Genomic DNA, 19,904 nt, shown 5'->3' with positions numbered 1-19,904 from the left:
AGTGCACAGAGCCCATAGCAGGGCTCGAGCTCACAAACTGCAAGATCATGAACTGAGCCAAAGTTGGATGCTTAACCAACTGAGCCATACCAACCTGGGTGTGGCTCTACAGTCCAACCCATTATTCTAAGCTTCAATTTCCTAATGTGGAAATGGGAATAATCATGGGATCTTGCTCACGGAGCTGCTATGAGGACTACTATAACAATGCATAGAAAGCACCTGCCAGTGTTGAAGCAAAGACACAAAGGAAGCATTCAGTAAATTATTGCAATTATTGATACATGCTGATCCTATCTCTCTCTGAAATTATACATGCCTCAAGTATAGAGGAGCAGCATTTTCATTTCTTTAGTGTTCATTTGTTCCCCAGACCTGCACACAAGGGATGTTCACCACTGGAATCCTGCACAGGTGAGGCTTCCAAATATACTGAAGCCTGAGACCACAGTTCCCTGGATGCCACAGAGTCCCTGTCTGTGGAGCCCCAATGTGAAAAACAAAGATCACAGCCAGACTCTTAGTTATGATTCCATTCCCAGCATCCTCCTCAGCAGAAACCCAGCAATACTACAAAGTAGAGGAGGTGCCATCAGAGAGATTTCCTTCTGGCATATTTCTCAACAAAGATGTTTGGCTGCTATGCAACCAGTGTTTTACTGCATGATGGGGCTACTCACAGAAGGCCAGGATTCTCCTAGCAACAGCAAAGGATGGGGCTACTGGGGAGATGCAAATAAAATCATATCCCTACATGCTATTACAAATTCCTTCCCTCGTTTGTAGCCATCATAAAGGTAGCCAAAAGATTCCAAACAGGAAACAATGGGATCATACAGGGGTTGCCAGAATTCACAAATAAAAATATAAAACAACCAGTTGAGGTTAAGGTAACCAACAAATATTTGGGGACTGACTTACCCTACCAAATTTTTGTTCTTTATCTGGAATTCAAATTTAACTGGGCCTCCTGTATTTTATCTGGTAACTCTAGATTAAATTGGTACCACAGATAACTCTTTAACTTCCCTAATATAAAACAGGGCATTTTCAATTCAATTAACTATTCTTTAACCACACACACACAATGTAGGCCAGAAAGGGAAGTCTCCCAAATTCAATGAGAACCTGTATATAAAAGCTGGTTTAAGCTGTATATATAAGCTGGCTATACTAGCCACCATTTCCTGAAAGGTTGTGCCAGCACTTGCTAAATAAGCACTTTACATGCTCTGTAAGCTCAATGAATCCTCAAATGAGCCCTATGAAGTAGGCCCACTTACTATTACCTTTATGTAACAGGTGAGGGACTGGGACTAAGGAAAGGTAGAGTCAAACTCAAGTTTAGGTCTCCCAATTTGAACCAATTAGAAGTCTAAGGGCCTTTCACTAGAGTCCTAGACTCAGTCTACTGTCTATCCAGGTGTCCCTGAGCTAATTCCAAATTTCCAATGCCTTGGCATGTGAATTACATCTCAATAAAGTTGTCAAAAAACGTTTTTTCAATGTCTACTTCTCTTTAATAAAACTGTGAAACTTCAGTCCACAAAACACCTAAAGCCCCTTCAGTTGATGACGAAAATTCCTTTTTCTGTCTTCCATCCTGCTCTAGACCTCAGCAATTTCACTTCTCATGAGGCTTTCTACTAAAACTAAGGACAAAAAAAAACAAAAGGTGACCAGACTTTAGATGACTTAAATCCTGCTATCTGGGTAGACCTCTACTAAAGGACGCTCTGAAAACAAGGCTAGAAAAACCAAAGGAGATCCGAAAAATGTCAACTTCAATACATCCATTTATGTATCCTTCATCACCAATGATAATGGGCCTGGGCTACAACTGAGAAAATTAGTCATTTCTGTAAAAAAAAAAAAAAAAAAAAAAAAAAAAGGAAATTCCCTGGACCTTTGCTGTGAGCAAAAGCCTCATTCCTATAGACAATAACACAGTACAGTTTTTCTCAATGCCCATCACCTCTGGAGCTGCCAGGGATTGAAGAAAGGAAGGATCCTCTTTGGTTTTCTTTTTTTCAGTCCAGTTTTATCCACTTTCCACAAGGTGACTAAATCTAATCTATATCCATTCATCTCACCAGAGAGAAGATAAATGGTTATACAGATACTCTAGCCAATGGCTGGCCTTACAGATGAAGAGGAATGGCGTGCAGTGAATTCATTTTTATTTTTTTAATGTTTATTTGTTTTTGAGAGTGAGAGACAGAGTGCAAATGGGGGAGGGGCAGAGAGACAGACAGACAGACGCCAAAACAGGCTCCAGGCTCTGAGCTGTCAGCACAGAGTATGACATAGGGCTCGAACCCATGAACCGTAAGATTATGACTTGAGCCGAAGTCAGATGCTTAAGTGACTGAGCCACCCAGGCGCCCCGAATTCATTTTTAAATAATGCAGTGTTTCCCTGAGAGGTTGAGCTACTCTAACCCCAAGAGTTCAGGATAAGGTATTTTCATCCTTCTCTGTAAGGAAAACAGATGGATACAGTGACATTCTTCAAACAAAAGAGTAGCCAAAAGCAGGGGGAAATCTTCATCGTATTTGCTTTTGGAAGGCAATATATCTCCTTGGTAACAGTTCTAAAAAAGAAAGGGCACGGGAGACCCTGTACTGAATCTTACACCTTAGCAGGCAACCTAGAAAATATGCCTATGATTCAAGCAAGGTACCCATTCCTTTCTTTCAATGGGATGCTTAGGTTTTTTGTTTTGCGTTTACTGATTTTAACAAAAAAAGGCACGTATTATCTTTCCAAATGGATCTCGTCCCTTTCCTCACCTATAAAATGGAGATGTTGCCGATAGTGATACTATCACTACCTTATGAGGCTGTTTTGAGGATTCAGTGAGATTGTGTACAGGGTTTTAAAGAAGGTCTGGCCCATAGGGCGTCATCAGCAGATATTAATTATGACCATCACTATTCCCTAGGGCAGCATTAGAAGCACAGATATAGCTTCAAGATGATAGGAAGCAGAACTGGATGATATGCAAAACACAATTCAAAAGGTTTCTACAGAAATTCCACAGCTCAAATCCAAAGGAAACAATCAAAGCTAGGTCCAGAAAACTCTTTATGAAATTAAAAAAAAAAAAAAAAAAAGGCAATCAGCCTTGTGCCCCAGCAAACTAAACCACACAGCCAGCCACCCATCTTGTCATCAAAAATGCCTCACACAGGAAGCAGCACCTAGAGTGAGCTGATGACTGTATTCTACACACAAACACACACTCTCCACCCAGAGTCCCATCAGAGACCTGATGGTCCTCAACAAGGAGGATCGGGAGCCATACGAGTTGGAGGTCTGGACACTTGCTTAGACAGGAACAAGAAATGAACCTGGCATCATCTTCATCCCTCTCTACCACAGCCCCCACTTTCCTTCTACCCGGATGCTAAGCCCTTCCCACTTGCAAACAGATACCATACAACTAGGAAAGTCAAAGCACATGAGAACACAACGCTGGGTCCCTGAGAAGACTCATGGAAAGCTGGGATACTACTAAGCTAACATCAAAAGCAAGTCTAGAAATGAAACCCAAATGAGGAGGAGGAGGGGGAAGAAGAGGAGGAGGAGGGAGAAGGGAGGAGAAGGGAGGGGGAGGTGGGGGAGGGGGAGGAGAAAAAGAAAAAAGAAAAAGAGGTTGGCCCTCTGATGGCAGTTTAATGGAAGAGAAGCCCAAAATAAAGAGAGTGGTAGGGAGGGAACTCCAATGAGTCACAGAGAACAGATGTGAATAATCTGTGTGGACTTCCCAGCTCTGCACCCCAACCTTCAAGTCAGGATCAATGCATTGATCATTCATCCACTTAGTCAGGATTTTTTATAGTTATTTATTCTGAAGTCAGTACTCTCTGGATTACTGTAGCAAACAATGGGAAGATAGGCATGGACCCTCTCAGAACTCGCATTTAAGGATAAGAGGAAAATAACAAGGTACCACCTTCAGATGTGCCCCAATGGACCAAGCCATTTAACACTGCACATCCCACTGCATCAAGCCAGTGAATCGAGCAAGTGAATAAGCAGCCATGAGGCCAATTACAAATGTGCTCCTGTGGCTCATGTCACTCCCTACAGCTCAGGGAACAAATCCTGCTGAAGAATTCACAGGTACAAACATTGTCAGTCTCAAAGTATCACTGCCTTGACTGCTGAAAGATGGGGGGAGGGGTGTCTGCCCAACATATCACAAATTAAGACATTTCTCCTTAACCATTTGCAGAGTGGCTACTATGTGCCAGTCACTACACAGAGAATTTAGGACATAACCACAGACCCATGGAGATTAGAATTTAAGTGGACCTTACCATCTAAGTTGTAGTAAGTTATGAGAAGGTTCAAAAATGCAGAGGACAAACTTCCAAAGTGGGGGTGGATACAAAAGGTACCATTAAAATATGCCTCTAAAAAACCCACAGACGTTACTTTTGACAGTACTCACTGCTCAAAAAGTAACATAGCAGGAAAGATGTCTAAATTAGTGAGGTGTGTTAGATTTTCTGCCAAACATATTCAGGGCATCTCTTCAAGGCATTCCAGTTTGTGAAGAGATAGCATCACTTAAACAGGGCTGTTCGTACACCCAGGAAGCTGTCAGAGGCTACTGGACTTCAAGAAGCAAATAGGGGCGCCTGGGTGGTGCAGTCGGTTGAGCGTCCGACTTCAGCCAGGTCACGATCTCGCGGTCCGTGAGTTCGAGCCCCGCGTCAGGCTCTGGGCTGATGGCTCAGAGCCTGGAGCCTGTTCCCGATTCTGTGTCTCCCTCTCTCTCTGCCCCTCCCCAGTTCATGCTCTGTCTCTCTCTGTCCCAAAAATAAAAATAAATAAATAAATTAATTAATTAATTAATTTAAAAAAAAAAAAAAAAAAAGAAGCAAATGTACACCAGCAATGGGTAAAGAGGCCTGGGTTGTAATCAGACCTGGATTTATTTTCTCCTCCAGCCCTGAACTAGCCAATTCTTTCCTTTGGGGTTTAGTTTCTGCTTTTATAAAACAGCAAGAGCAAAAGAAAAAAGGAGAAGCATGGGGGCAGGGAGAGGGACACGTGACCATTCACCAAGTATGTACACATGAAACAGCAGCCTCCAAACCCAGCTTCAGAGGACATGAGTCGTTCCTGGCGGAAACACTTTGCCCATCCCCTTCCTCCTCCACACCATCAAGTATGCTTTCACCATCACCACCCTTCCAAGCAGAGTAGCTTTTGAAAGGCACCTCTTGGGCAATCTACAACTTCCTAATATTATGCACAACGTTCCACTTGAGGGAACAATTAGAAAATAATATCCAGGAAGACACCAACCAAACCCCGTTTCCTTGATGCCTGGCTCCAGCTATGTGTCAGAGAGGCTGGCAATGGCCGAAGAGGCAACGGCAAAAGGTCACTAGACTGGGAAGTCAGGGCAGCTTCCAGAGGAATTAACACTTGAGCTGAGATTGGAAGGAGGAATAGCTAGGGGAAGAAGGTGGGCGAGCACTGCATCAGAGGAACTGTGTGCATCAAAGCTCTAAGGTGGGAGGCACAGGACCAACATAGGGTCAGAAAAGGGGCCTGATGGCTGGAAAATCCAAAGATGGTGCAAGACGAGACTGGAAAAGCAAATGGGCCAGACTATTATACATGGGTACAATGGGGGGGGGGGGGCAGGAGGGGTTTTAAGCAGTAAGGTGACAAGATCACATTTTGATTTTGAAAAGACCACGCTGGCTGCAGAGGTATCTGAGATGCCAAGAAAGAGAAAGGCTGGGGCAGAGAGGAAAGGAAGAAGGGTCAGGTGAAGGGAAAGGCAGGTCTAGCACATGCAACTCAGCAGCATCAATATCACTGGGGAGCTTGTAAGAAATGCAGTTTCAAGCCCCACCTAAGAATCTGTATTTTAACAAGGTCCCCAGGTAATGTGGATGCACATTAAAGTCTGCAAAGCAGATTCAATGCAGAGTGGTAACTAGTCTTTGGATATTAGCTATTATACCAAGTAAGTTTTTCATTTTCAAACCTAGCTTCAAACACAATCTGTAACGAAGCTGCAAACCCGAAATACCTACCTTAAAGTTAAAATAAAGAGAATCACAGATGAGGTTTGCTATGAAAGCGATCTTCCTAAACTACCCAGGAGAGGAATCACCATCTTCCTACTCCTTGACCTTGCTAACTCTACACAAAGAGCAACCACACAGGGTGACTGTTCCTATGATAAAAAGAAGGAACCTGTAATCACCCCAAAAGCATCCCATCATCTACTAAACAGAATCTAAGCCTCTGCCAAAACCTCCAGAAGCATCCATGAGTCAGTCACCTTGGAGGGACTGCCTCTCAACATTCAATGTAACTATTCACCTTGCCACCTGCTCAAAAAATGAACGAAGCCACTTGCAATGTTCATGAGTCTTGAGGACCACCATTCTAATTATAAAAACACTTGTTGGCTCAATACTGCTTTTCTGTGACGCCTAAAGTAAGTCCTTTAATCATTATGTGTCCCAGCTTTTCCCCATGTACAAACCAGGAACCCTAGCATTTATCCCTTCCCCACCAAGTATGCTTTAGGGATTAGGGAAATAATGCTTTCAATGCTATTCAAGGTAGATGTGTGCTGTTGATTTCATAAAGCTTTTATTGTGTCACTATACTACTCAAAACACTTACAATAAAAAAAAAAAAAAAAGCCTTACAGTGGCTTCCCAGTATCCACAAAGACGACAGACTCTTCACAATGGCACCCAAGCCTTCCATGATCTAATCCCAAAAGCCCTGGCCTTCTTACTACATAGATACTCCAGCCAACCCAGACGAGCCACACCTCTCAGGCCAACCTGGCCCTTTTCAGTCTCCACACTTCAGCTGGTGAAAGTCCCAGTGAACTGGGACCCTGTTGCCAATCCTTCCCTAAGTCCAGACCCATTATGTGTTGAGGCCAAAAGTATGAGTAGGCGTTAGCCAAACACAGGGGCATGGGGAAGGCACCAGGAACACCAAGTAGAAGGAACAGTAATAGGAGACTGAAGCTGGGAAACCCATCATCCATTCATGAATCAGAAACAAATCCGAAGGAATGGAGCAAGCAGTCAGGGTCAGAGTATGCAGAGCTCAGAAAGCCTTATCAAGGCATCAGGACTTTATCCTAAAGGGGCTAATGGAAATGTTCTTGAAAGCAACCATACTAGAATAGTTGAGAACTGTTTTAGTGAAGGCAGAGGGTGCCTCTGAAAACTTTTTTTGAAACTCTCTTTCAATCTACTTTGCCCACCAATGAAATTCAAACTTTTTAGGAAATATCTGTGGCAATTTTAATAGCAGCACATCGTTTCTTTTAACCAGAGATTATAATCACAGAACTACAGACCTAGTAGGAACTTTAGCAATCATTTACTCTAACCCCTTATTTTAAAGATAAGAAAACTACAGTGCTCAGAGATTAAATGATTTGCTCAAAGACAGAGGCAATTTGTGGCAGAGTCAATATTCAAACCCAAGTCTCATGACTTCTAGGCCAGAGAGAATAGGATGTAGTAAACGTTCCAATATAGGAATCAAAGCACACATGCATTCATTCAACAAATATTTATTTATGCACCAGATGCCATTCTAGGCAGTGGAAATACAGAAGTGAGCAAAGACAAATACTTTGCCCTTATAGAGTTTTCATTCTAGCAAGGAAAGACAAAAAAAAAAAAAACCACAATAAACACATTACATAGTAAGTTAGAATGAGAAAAGTACTACAGATAAAAGCAGAATGATCAAGTGGGATGGGAGAAGGACTGTCAGGGGAAATCTCACTTGAAAGAGACAATGGAGCAAGACCCAAACAAGGTACCTTGCAAGGAGGATACCTACCAAACATCAGAGGTGATGGAATTTCTATCCCTTCCATCATAATTTACCTGTACAAACTGTAGGTAGCAGGGCGAAGACCTGGGGGAGAAATTCAGCCCTCTTCCAAACTTTTCCATCTATCCGCCAAGCTCAACAAACAAAAATCCACAATTCTAACATTTTTTTCTGATAAAACAGGAAAAAACAATTCTTCTTCTGGCTTTAATAAGAGGTCTTGATAGGCTGATAAATTGGAATGTAGTGAAAAAGTGGATATGGAGGGAATTTCAGGCTGGAAGCAAAACAAATACATATTCTGCATTTTGATAATGAACCAAGCCAATTTATTTCGGTTACTGCCAAATATGGATTAAAATGTGGGTCACTTCCTGAACACACCAGAAATGAAACTGAGATTGGCATCAACTTCCCAAAACCTGATGAATTGTAGCCTGAAACAAAGAAAAAGAAGGCATCAAAAAAGGAAGAACAATGTAAATCACAAAGACTCTTGGAGCTCAGCCCCACCTCCCCCACCCAGAAAATGCTCTGCAGTGGTCACGGGTCAACGTTTTGATTCCAAAGAGCCAATACTTTCTCAGCAATCCTTGTAATAACCCAATGAGGGGAGTATGTTGATCGGACTCACTCTACAGAACAGAAAACTGGTAGAAAGGAGTCTCTGAAAGGTGAAAATGCCCACACAGTTCACAGGCAACACAGACAAGACTGGAACATAGGATTATCTGACTCCAGAACCCACACTGGGGGCTCAGCAAAATGCAACCCTTGGTTTCTTTTTGAATGACCTATGAGCTAAGAATGGTTTTTACGTTATTCACGGGTTGTAAAAACAAAGGCAAAAAAATAGCATCTGTAACACAGACCCTCTGCGGCCTGCGCCCTAAAATATTTACCGTCTGGCCCTTGAAAGAAGTTGTTTTCCAACACCTGTAGTCTAATCTGCTCTACTAGACATGGGCAGATGCAAAACAAGTTCCAATGGATGTACTGTTTCCCAGACCCTAAGTATCCTAAGGTGAAAGAGTCAGGCTGTGGAAAACGGAGAACTAGCTTTCATACTGGCTGGGCTGTAAGACAAGCAGGCATCAGCTGGGGGTTACAGACTTGCTGTATTACTCAACAGTTCTCATACGTTGTTCTGCATTTATTTGTTTAATCTGACCCAGCTGGGGTAGTCCCCCTCTCACCCTGACACCCGCCTGACACCCCATCCCTCACTAGGCACTTGGCTCCCAAACACTATTCTCAGGCTGCCCCCAGAATGCCCAATCCTAGTGGGCCCCAAAGCTTCAAAACTATCCCTTGTTTCAGCATCTCCAAATGTGAATTTCCAAGGTAACTTTATTTAAACATACCCTAAAAAAAAAAAAAGGCAAAAAAAAATTAACAAAAACCCACAACAAACTGTGACAGCCCAAGTTAACTTATCCAAATGTGGAGAAGAACCAGGAGCTATTTGGGAGGCAGAGCCCTTTTTCTTCCCTGGATGACCCTGTTCAATTTGCTTAAGCCAATGTGGAGGAATTTTGTTGCCTTGGCCGCCTGGCAGCTATCCCCCCTTCTTCTGTATTTATAGCACCCTAATATTCCTCTGGGAAAGCATCCTTCCGTGACTTTTGGAACATTTATTTCATATGCTGTTGTTGACTCCACTCTGGGTTCAGGCCAGGCAAGCTGCAAGGATTATCTCAAGGACGAGCATGTGACTCAAAAAAAAGCCAATGAGAACCATGCTCAGGGCTTCACTTCAAACTCTTGGCCCCAAGTCATCTTGCCAACCACAGGGAAGAGGCTGTCTGAGAATGGCACCAGCTTAAAGCAGAGCAGAGTGAAGAGAGGTGGGAAGACCTCCCTGTACAGGGAGGACCTGCAGACATTGTGTGAGCCACGGGACTCAGACCAGCCTGAAGTCAGAGCATCCCTTGGGCTTTCTTGCTACCTATCAAAATAAATTCCCTATCTGTGTAAGCAGCTTAGACTGAGTCTTCCCTCCTTCATGACAGAAAGCAGCCCGTCTGCCTGCGTCGAAGCAGTGTCTACAAATGTGCCTTCCTGAAACTAACTGAAAAGCGGGCATTAAGGTAAGTTGCATTGTTGGTAGAGCACCTCACCAAGACTCCTCATCCATGCTGAGGCCAAAGGGAGCTCAACTCTCTTACCCCCAGCTGATCCAGGAACGTGGGGCTTTCTAACAGATGCCAGGGCCTTCCACTGTAACACCAAGTTACCTGATTAGAGCTGTGACCAGTGAGACTTAAAGAGGTAAGACTCTCACAATCAGTATTTCCAGGAAGTATGCTTTTTCTCCTCCCACCCAAAAGTAGTTTGCCTCAAGCCCCTCAGCGAAGAGAAAAAAGAGAAAAAAGGCAGAAGGAATGTAACAGTCGGTGGAGGAACTCTCGTGCTTCTATTATGTCCAGGGTTGCTTGGCAACTGGCCTCAGCCTGGTCATTCCAGTGGACAAGCAGAGGAATGAAAGTCAGACCTCCAGGTCACGCAGTATGTCCTGTTTATGGCCCTGTGACTCAAGGGCAGGGGTGGGCTCGTGCTGTTCTACAAAGCTGACAGCAAACAGCCAACAGAGCACCTGCTGTCTTCAGGGGCTCTCCCATGAGTTTCTGTCTCTCCCACACTGGTTCAAGTTCCTCTAACTTTTGCCCTCAGTGAACATAAGCCGTGGATGTTCCCCCAAAACAGATAAAAAAATGCTTTCAAAAACAGCTTGATAGGAAAACAGAGTCAAGGTTCTGACACAGAAATAACTTAAACTTTACTATTTATTAAGAAAGTAGAAATCACCAAGGAGTAAAAGGTCTTGTATATAGTCAAGAAAACTCAGGCCAGCCTGTATTTCAGGTTGAGGATTTTCTTGACTCCTCCATAACCTTTCTTACTCCACTGCCACCTCCAAGGATTCTAGGTCATGAGCTAATTTCCTACAACTGGAAGTCAGCAGGGATGGAGATTTCCGCATTTGGCAACACATTTTAATAATAACTGTGGTACCAGATCCCGAAAGGGCCTGTACACGGCAGGAGGAAGAGAAGATGTGGGTCAATGAGTCTCTAGTGTGTAGACGCGCCAAACAGGTCATCTGCGTGTACAAAGATAGACGTGATGCTGTTCCTTCTCGCTCTCTGCCCGCTCCTAAATTAAACATCTAAGAATGATTAGCTTTCAGGACACAACAGAGACAAGAGACTGACTCTCATGCCTAAATTCTACTTAGCGAGACTCTAGTCCTAAAAGGTTAAGACACTGTATGGGAAGCATGGTCTTTTGTTGGCTGAATTCCTGTTAAGATCCATTTATCCACATAGACCTATCCAAATAAACTGATATTAAATCTTATAAAAAATCACTGCAGACTTTCAGAAAAATCTTGTATAGAAATTATGCCTTGGGGGTGTCCACTGGAAAAACAAGAGATATGGTTCCAGCATGGAAATGCTGTCAGCAAATAATACACAGAGGCCTGCAATATAAACAAAAGGAGAAAAATGTTTTTCTTATTTTAATCTTTTTAGAGCACAATGAAAAGTAAGTCTTTAGTAATTAATTCTGAGGCTTATAATGGGTATGTTCCCACATGTACCACTATAACTAAAATAGGTATTAAAACTTAACACCTTTAAATGAGTACAGAGAACACATACTCTAACGTTCAAAATCTGTTTTTAAAGGAAACAACATAAGCAAATAACCTTGTTGTTTGAAGAGTTATAAGTCCATTTCTTCTAAGTGTGAAGATTGGGGAAGGAATCAATTCGTAGTAGATTAAACAACTACCCACCAAGGGGATCAAGACCTCCACCTCGGTGCTACTTATGACCCAGAGTTAGAAACAGAAAATTTGTTTTTCCTTTCCTCCACCTGAAAAAAGTAGAGGTAAAGGGACAGAAAAAGAGATCCAAGAAAAAGAGCACAGGCAGAAGGAGGCTGGTGACAGCATTAATCAACTCTTAGTTCTGATGTTTTTGTTTGTTTTGTCCTGCTTCTTAAGATGTATTTATTTTTGAGACAGAGAGAGCACAAGCAGGGAAGGGGCAGAGAGAGAGGGGGACACAAGAGCCTAAGCAGACTCTGGGCTGACAGTCCCTACGTGGGGCTCGAACTCATGAACCACGAACGAGATCATGACTTGAGCCAAAGTCAGACACTCAACTGAAGGAGTCATTCAGGTGACCCTGATGCTTGCTTTTTTTTTTTTTTTTAACTTTTTTGTTTTAATGTTTATTTCTTGAGAGAGAGACAGAGTGTGAGCAGGGAAGGGGCAGAGAGAGAAGGAGACACAGAATTGGAAACAGGCTCCAGGCTCTGAGCTGTCAGCACAGAGCCTGACTCAGGGCTTGAACCCATGAACGGTGAGATCCTGACCTGAGCCGAGGTCGGACATTTAACTGACTGAGCCACCCAGGCACCCTGATACTTGCTTTTTTTAACTCCATTTCTTGGGCCACCCAAAAGGAAAACTGGATAACTATCCAATTAGAGCTGTCAGACCTGATTTGTCCAAGGTGAAATCTATAAAACAGAATAAAATCTAAAGATAGCCAAGGGATGCTTGAGGCCATGAACACTCAGAGGCACTTTCAGAACAGGTCAAGTGTCAAGTTGGGCTCTTTGAAGACATTTGGTATCATTTCCTCAACTTGTACCAGGGAATTTAGAGGGTTCCAAGTACTAGGAAGAGTGAAACAGGTAAAGGTATAAAGTGGGGAGGGAAGGAACAGCGACTTAAGACTTTAGGTCAGGTGGTAAGAGGACTGCTCTCAGAAGACCTCAAGGAGGAGAAGCAGCAGATAACCTTTATGTTAAAGGTCATAATGATCTAAAGCAAACACACTCCAAAGGAACAGCAATGGAAAATCCTATGCCTGGAAAGCTTAAGCACAGAGAGGGAAAAGGACAACAGTCAGAAAAGAAACTGACAAGATAGAAGTCGATCATACATAAGCCATGGTCAAAGGAGTTAAAATTATATTCTGAATGACAAGGGAAGCCACTGGGAAATTTACGTTAAGACAGACTTGATAAGGTTTAGGTTTTTAAAACTCCAGTCTACCTGCCATATGGGGGAGTAGATCCTACCTCACCAAGCTCACTAAGGCTCTGGGTGGTCATGACTACAAAAGGTAAAAAAGGTTCTGCCCATGAAAATAGAAGGGAAAGAATATGATCCAGCAAAGAGTCTCTCCCAGGTGATAGCAACCAGGGGTCACCAAGTTGGCCCAGAATATAAATTCATTCAGCACCTCAGAGAAGCATTCTCTGAAGACATAAGCTACCCTTGCCTCCACCCTCCACTATCCATCACTGTCAGTCTCTTTTTATGTCTATCGTGGTGCTTTTATCTCAAAGTATCCTGTCAGTTTGTTTGCTTGTTTAATTTGTCTGCCCTATAAAATATCAACTGCACAAGCCTAAGAACTTTGTCTCCTTGGGAGCTATGTCCCCAGCACCTGTAACAACGCCCTAGAGCACAGATGGTGTCCACTAAGTATTTGTTGACTGAGCTAATGCAGTCAAAACCACATCTTTACTCCTACTGGAAGGAAACAAAATAGGGGTGCCTGGGTGGCTCAGTTGGTTAAGCGTCCCACTCTTGGTTTTGACTCAGGTCATGATCTCATGGCTTCTTGAGTTCGAGCTCTGCATTAGGCTCTGTACTGGCAGCGTGGAGCTTGTTTGGGACTCTCTCTCACCCTCACCCTCTCTCTCTCACTCCTTCTGCCCCTCCCCCACTCATACACAGGCTCTCAAATTAACTTAAAAATTAAAAAATAAATAAACACGGGCACTGGGTGGCTCAGTCGGTTAAGCGTCCGACTTTGGCTCAGGTCATGATCTCACGATTCGTGAGTTCAAGCCCCGTATCGGGCTCTGTGCTGACAGCTCGGAGCCTGGAGCCTGCTTCAGGTTCTGTGTCTCCCTCTCTCTCTGTTCCTCCCCCGCTCACACTCTCTCTTTCAAAAATAAATAAAAATGTAAAAAATAATAAATAAATAAACAAAATACCCTACCAATCTCCAATCCTGGATTCTTTTCTAGGACAACAGGCTCCTTGTGGGTTGTTAGGACTAAAATGATTTCAGAAATTCAACAGATGTAAGGAGAGAGAAGACTTCCCTTGTTCAGAACTGGCCAAGTGTTCAAGTCAGCTGAGAGGCACCAGTGATAGGGTGAAGTGGGGGCAACAAAACTATTAGAGTTGCAAACAGGGCTAACCGATGACCAGAGAATGGAACTCACCGTCTTCCACTTCACACCAATATTTATATAAAAGATAATTTTTTGTTGAGTACTGTAAGACATACTTATGTTATAGTCAAGGAAGAACTCCCTGTTAGAAGTTAGCTGTGTGCTCAAGAAACTGATGGCACGCACCCCTGGGTGGTGAGGCTGGATTTGGGCAGGGAGGGGCCCTCATGTGACATGTTATTTTTATAATGGCTTTTGACAAGTCAGCATCCCAGTCCTGAAGAAGATATGGAATGTTGTGATTGACATGTTTAAAACCAAGACATCTGGATTAAGGTCAATATAATACTGGCCAGGGTGCCTGGGTGGCTCAGTCAGTTGAGCATCCAACTTCAGCTCAGGACATGATCTCATGTTTCTTGGGTTCAGGCCCCACATCGGGCTCTGTAATGACAGCGCAGAGCCTGCTTGGGATTCTCGCTGTCTCCCTCTCCTTCTGCCCCTCCTCCGTGCTCCCTCTAAAAATAAATAAACTTTAAATGAAGTGTGTATATATATACATATATGTGTATATATATATATATATATATATACACACATATATATATACATATACGTGTATATATATATATATATATATATATATATAAAATAGTGGCCAGGGTACAAGATCAGTCTAATTTCTAAAGATAACTAATATAATTCATCCCCAGTGAGAAACCCAGAAACTGTATGCAGAGACAGTGCAAGGACAATTTTTTTTAATTTCTGTATGGGTCCTATCCAACAAAAGGTGAAAAAAATTAGTCATTAGAATAGCTGGCTGCTGTGATTTGTGCCAGGAGCTTTTCACACTACCTCCTTTAACTCTTAAAATGCTCTCAAGTGAGCACTACTATTCCCATTTTATAAATGAGGAAACAGAAGATTTAAGGGACTAAGCTCAGATTCCATAGTCAGCAGTATACCACCATTAAGAGTAAAAGGGTTCCAATCCTGGTTGCAACACTTTTGAGTTGTCTGAATTACTTTCACTTTCCATGCCTCAGTGTTCTGCTCTGTAACTGGGGATAGTAGCACGTATCTCATGACACTGTTGTGAAAGTTCAGTGGTGCTAGATATACTATTACTATTATTGTGGTTCAAATAAATTTAACACCATGCTTTCAAGATGTGGGACTCTTCCTTCTGTGGCACTCCAAAAAGACACCTACTCTTTGTCCCCAAGGCTCTGCTCCTCTAGCAAGAGAAGGAAGGGAACAAGCAGACAGGAGGTGAATCTTAAAGATATGGAAAAAAACAAAAGAACAACCAATGCAAATTTATCTTACAGGGATAATCATGGCATGTCTGTAACGACAACCATGACAGACTAGTCAACAATCATGAAAAAGAGAGAAAGTGCTGTCCAAAAGTAAGCGATTATTTCAAGAAGTCTTTTTTTTTTTTAAATGTTTATTTATTGTTGAGAGAGAGACACACAGAGTGCGAGCAGGGAAGGGGCAGAGAGAGAGGGATACACAGAACCTGAAGCAGGCTCCAGGCTCTGAGCTATCAGCACAGAGCCCGACGTGGGGCTCGAACTCACGAACCATGAGGTCATGACTTGAGCTGAAGTCCGACGCTCAACCAACTGAGCCACCCAGGTGCCCCTATTTCAACAAGTCTTGACACAGCAACCCTGGAATATTATGTGGCCACTAAAACAATCTTAGAAAGCAGTTCTAGTGAGTAGTACAGGTTATAAAGCCAAAATGAGGATCTCTAACCAGACTATTGGTATGATTTGCATTTTCTTCTTTTATTCATCTGTAATTTCTACATTTTTGCTAATGAATATGTATTACCTATAATATCAGAAAGAAAGTTTGACTTTCAACTGGTTAATTTTTTTTTTCATGACTAGAAAGACTAGAGAATACATGCCTCACAAGAAGGTAAAGGGGCATCCTGCTTTTTTTTTTTTTTTTTTTGCTGTTAATGGCTTTGTGAACTAAGGAGTTGGCTCAAGGGAGGGAGATGTAAACCATGGTGTCCAGGTCTCTGCAAAATTTGTCCAAAATATATTATTTCTGGAAATTCTAGACGGAACACCTACCAAGACTCGGGTATCACTCAGTTCTCTGACCTACCCCAAATAGGATTCTAGGTCCCTAATTGGCATTATACATACATAATTATACCTGGAACTGTTCAACTAACCCAAATAACATGTTCTCATTCGGTGTCCCCAAATTTATCTTCTTCAAATCTAAGTCACTGACCTACTTTTGTTAAAGACAATTTTCATAGCACCCTCTACCCCAATGATAAAAATGGGAACTTGAGGCTTTTATCAGATCCCATTAGACAAGCAGAAAATAAGTACCTAAATGCTGTCCACATGGCTCAACCAGTGAGCAGGACATTCTGTACCCACCCTGGCTCTGAGTGTGTCCTTTCACCTTTGAAACCTAACACAGGATGTGTATCAACAAAGAACACCCCAGACAGTGTATTTTTATAAAATGGGACCATTCCCAGTTCATACTTCTTTCTGTTTCTATACATTCACAGTCACCTTAAATCTGATGATCTCTTTAGCTATAATTCCTAAACTCCACATACCATTTTCAGGTCATTCACATTTACAAAAGACTTTGTTTTTCCCATCACCCAGATAGGGAGATCTGTCACTTCGTTGATGCTTTGGCAAGGCCACCATGAGGATGGAAGAATGGCGGATAATCAAAGAATGAGAGGGAGAAAGAGAAAATGAAAAGGAAGGAAGCAAATGAGAGTGAAAACACAGAGGGTGAAAACATGTTATCTACATTTGGGCTGGAATGTCTTAGAATACAAGCACTTTGGTAATTAAGAAGTGCAGTACTTCCAGGTTAAAACCTTCAACACCCAAACCTTCACTATTTCAGCACGTAAGACACCTATTTGTCAATAGCTCCAAAAACGGTTAAACCCGAAAACTCTGCAAATCCAACTATGCCAATCAGAGGAGTATCGGAATTTTTTTTTCCCCTCTGTAGAAACAAAAGTTCCACTCTTTTGCTCAAAACAATGCACCTACCTACTACTGGGTGTTGGGTTCTTCCTTCCCACTGTCACCAGGAAATTGCCCTCTTCGGGGCAAGATCAGAGCCATGACACATGATGAAAGAACTCCCAAACCAGAGACCTGTATGCGCTCATGAATGAATGTGATTTAGCCCTGCTGCACTAGCAAATCTATTCAAAGCAGAAGAGAGAAAAACTGACTGCCAGATCCAAACATCCTGGCATTGAAATCACAGCATTCCTGGGAGCTGCAAGATGTCTGGACGCACCAAAGGAAAAGGATATGTGGCTGAACAAGATCAAGAAACAAGGCTGACAGGACAGCACCACACTTTAAAATCCTAAGGAAGTGGGTGCCTAAGGCTAGGGGGATGGGAAGGAGAGGGGATGATGGCTAAGGAGTACGGCTGGCTGTCTTTGGGGGATGGTGAAATGTTCTAAAATTAATCGTGGAGATGGATGAAAAATTCTGTGAATATACTAAAAGCCATGAACTATACACTGAGAACTGTACACTGAGATAAGTGAATTGTGTAGTGTGTGAATTTTATCTCAACAAAGCTGCTTTAAAAAAAAAAAAATCCTAAGAAAGGACCTCCAAGGTCTCCACCCACCACTGCCTAACCCCAATGGTAGCACATTTGGGGAGCTCAGTAATAGGACTGCTTGAGGTGTCACATTAAAAGACATGACTCATCCTTCTCCCTCTTAACATTTCACAAGGTTCTCATTTCAGATAACCATCGAAAAACATTTCATTCTTCTTTCTTAAAGAGACTCAGTTGTCCAGATTGAAGGAGAGAGGAGAGATTAGATCCCAACATTCAGAACCCAGATTTGTGGAAACAAGCCAATTTGAAGTTATCCTCAGCTGGTGATCATCTTCATGCTTGAACTCTGTGCTGCCCCAAGCACAAAAGCCCCAAGCCCTGTTTTTCTCTTTTCACTGCGGTGTAGTGTGAAGTTATGCTGGCCAGAAGAGGTGGGGGAGATGAGTAGCAAGCCAAAGTCATATCCCAAAAGGCACTGAGGCCAAAAGCTCTGGGTTCCACTCCAATTTTCTATGCAGTGGAGCAGAGCTTCCCTGCTGAGGAACTGATTACACACATGCTGGCTCTGTAAAGAGGAAACAGGATTTCTTTCCAGAGAGAGAACCATCTTGTTGCTCTAAACGGACCTGGCAACATGGTAGCTTGCTGACCCTGCAGGCTGAGCTCAAGGCGACTTCGGTCAGAGGGCCCAGGGACCTCAGCAGGCAAAGCTGTCTGCAGCCTCCAAGGCCAGGCCAGGAAGCCAGAGGCATTGGGGCGCGGCAGGAGCAGGGCAAGGCTGCAGGTGCAGAGGCCTCCATATTGCACACAGCAGGAGTTGTGAGGCTGGTGATCTGCTGAATAAGCAGCCCACAGCAGCATGTATGGCACACATCTCAGTGCACTCGTCAGATAAAAACGCAAGAAAGCCCTGCCTTTAGGAGAGCAGTCCACAGAAGCAGCAAACAAGAGAGTAAAAGCAGCCCTGGGCTCCTCACAGTGAGGCCCAGGGGTCTCACCAGCATGGCTGTGGTGTGCTGTCACCCTCCCCTCTGCTGAGAGCCAGCTGAGATCGAAAGAGAGATAAGGAAAAAGCTGTTGCCAGAAATGAGTTGCCCCAAGGGCACACCTTCCAGACCAGAGGGGAAGAGATCAGTGATCTGGGTTTGCACCTCACCCTCCAGAGCCCTCAAGCCAGTCTCCCTCCTAAGCTACCCCAGACTCGAGTCCCCTGGAGCAGTCTAACAGCTCAGCCAGCTCATTATGCTTCCTGAATGTTTTTAAAGAAGAAAATGTGCAACATAATTACAGGCTCTGCCCCAAATGACTTTAACCCCCTACAAGAGCGCCCAAGACTCACTGTGGGAAAAAACGTTTGTCCTGTGATTGCCCATGAACATAACGTTTCCTTTCAGGAGCTTCCTCACCTCCCCCCACCCACCAACGCTACAGGAGTGTCCAGACTCACAAGCCAAGCTCATCAAACAACTAGACCCCAGGCATGAAGCCACATGCTGAGACGTTCTGAAGTCACTAGAACTTGTACCCCCTCAAACGGTTCCTCGGTTCCTCGACCTGCCATACTGGCTCCTTCCAGAAACCTGAGAGGTCCCAACATGACGCTAGCTAGCAAAGCTATGTGCATTAAAAGGGGACAGAGGATTTGAAACAAGGTTTATGTAAAATCTTCTCCTGACCAATTCCAAGGACCCCCTCCATGCAAATCACCTGGGGGCCCTGCGAGGAATGCAGATTTCCAGACCTTACCCTAGAGCTCACATATCTGAATATCCTTGGGAAAGACCAGGAATCCTTCCCTTAGTTAAGGAAATTTTTACACAAATTCGTGTTTAAGAACCACCACCTCAGAACAAGAACAGTCTATAGAAAAGTCACCAGTGGCACATGCCAATGATAGGGCACTTACCATGTGCCAGTTTACTCTGCAAAGCGTGATACAATTCTCTCGTTTACTCCTCACAATATTATAAGGAGGATATCTATCACTCCTGCACATAGGCATTCTGCAGTTTCACTTCCAATGTCAAATCCAAGGGCCTTTGGGCAAGCCCTCACCCAAAGTGGGCAAAATAAAACACCCTGTCATCAGAGCAAAGATCTCTCCAACCCTCTCCCACCTACCTGTTCTGCTGAATGTTGCTACCCACCGTGATTTTCGCCTCTGCTCTCTTGTCTTATTCCAAGCCAGTGGTTCTCCGCCTTTCCGGCACATTAGAATCACCTGGGAAGCTTTGAAAATT

At 43.3% G+C, this 19,904-nt stretch overlaps 1 protein-coding gene across 5 annotated transcripts in view; it reads right to left on the bottom strand.

The window, feature by feature from the left end:
* ARHGAP26 (Rho GTPase activating protein 26) overlaps positions 1 to 19,904 on the bottom strand; it is a 424,192-nt gene that overhangs the window by 388,174 nt on the left and 16,114 nt on the right. The window contains exon 1 of one of the 5 annotated variants that reach the window (XM_049649402.1): positions 10,089 to 14,620. The exons of the other annotated variants lie outside the window; for them this stretch is intronic. The gene's annotated coding sequence lies outside the window, so the exon portion shown is untranslated. Of the gene's footprint in view, positions 1 to 10,088; positions 14,621 to 19,904 lie in introns of those variants that run through there. 5 annotated transcript variants of the gene reach the window in all.

The sequence above is a fragment of the Panthera uncia genome (assembly GCF_023721935.1).
Source record: "Panthera uncia isolate 11264 chromosome A1 unlocalized genomic scaffold, Puncia_PCG_1.0 HiC_scaffold_17, whole genome shotgun sequence".
Classification (NCBI taxonomy): domain Eukaryota; kingdom Metazoa; phylum Chordata; class Mammalia; order Carnivora; family Felidae; genus Panthera; species Panthera uncia.
This window is presented reverse-complemented; position numbering and strand designations above follow the sequence as displayed.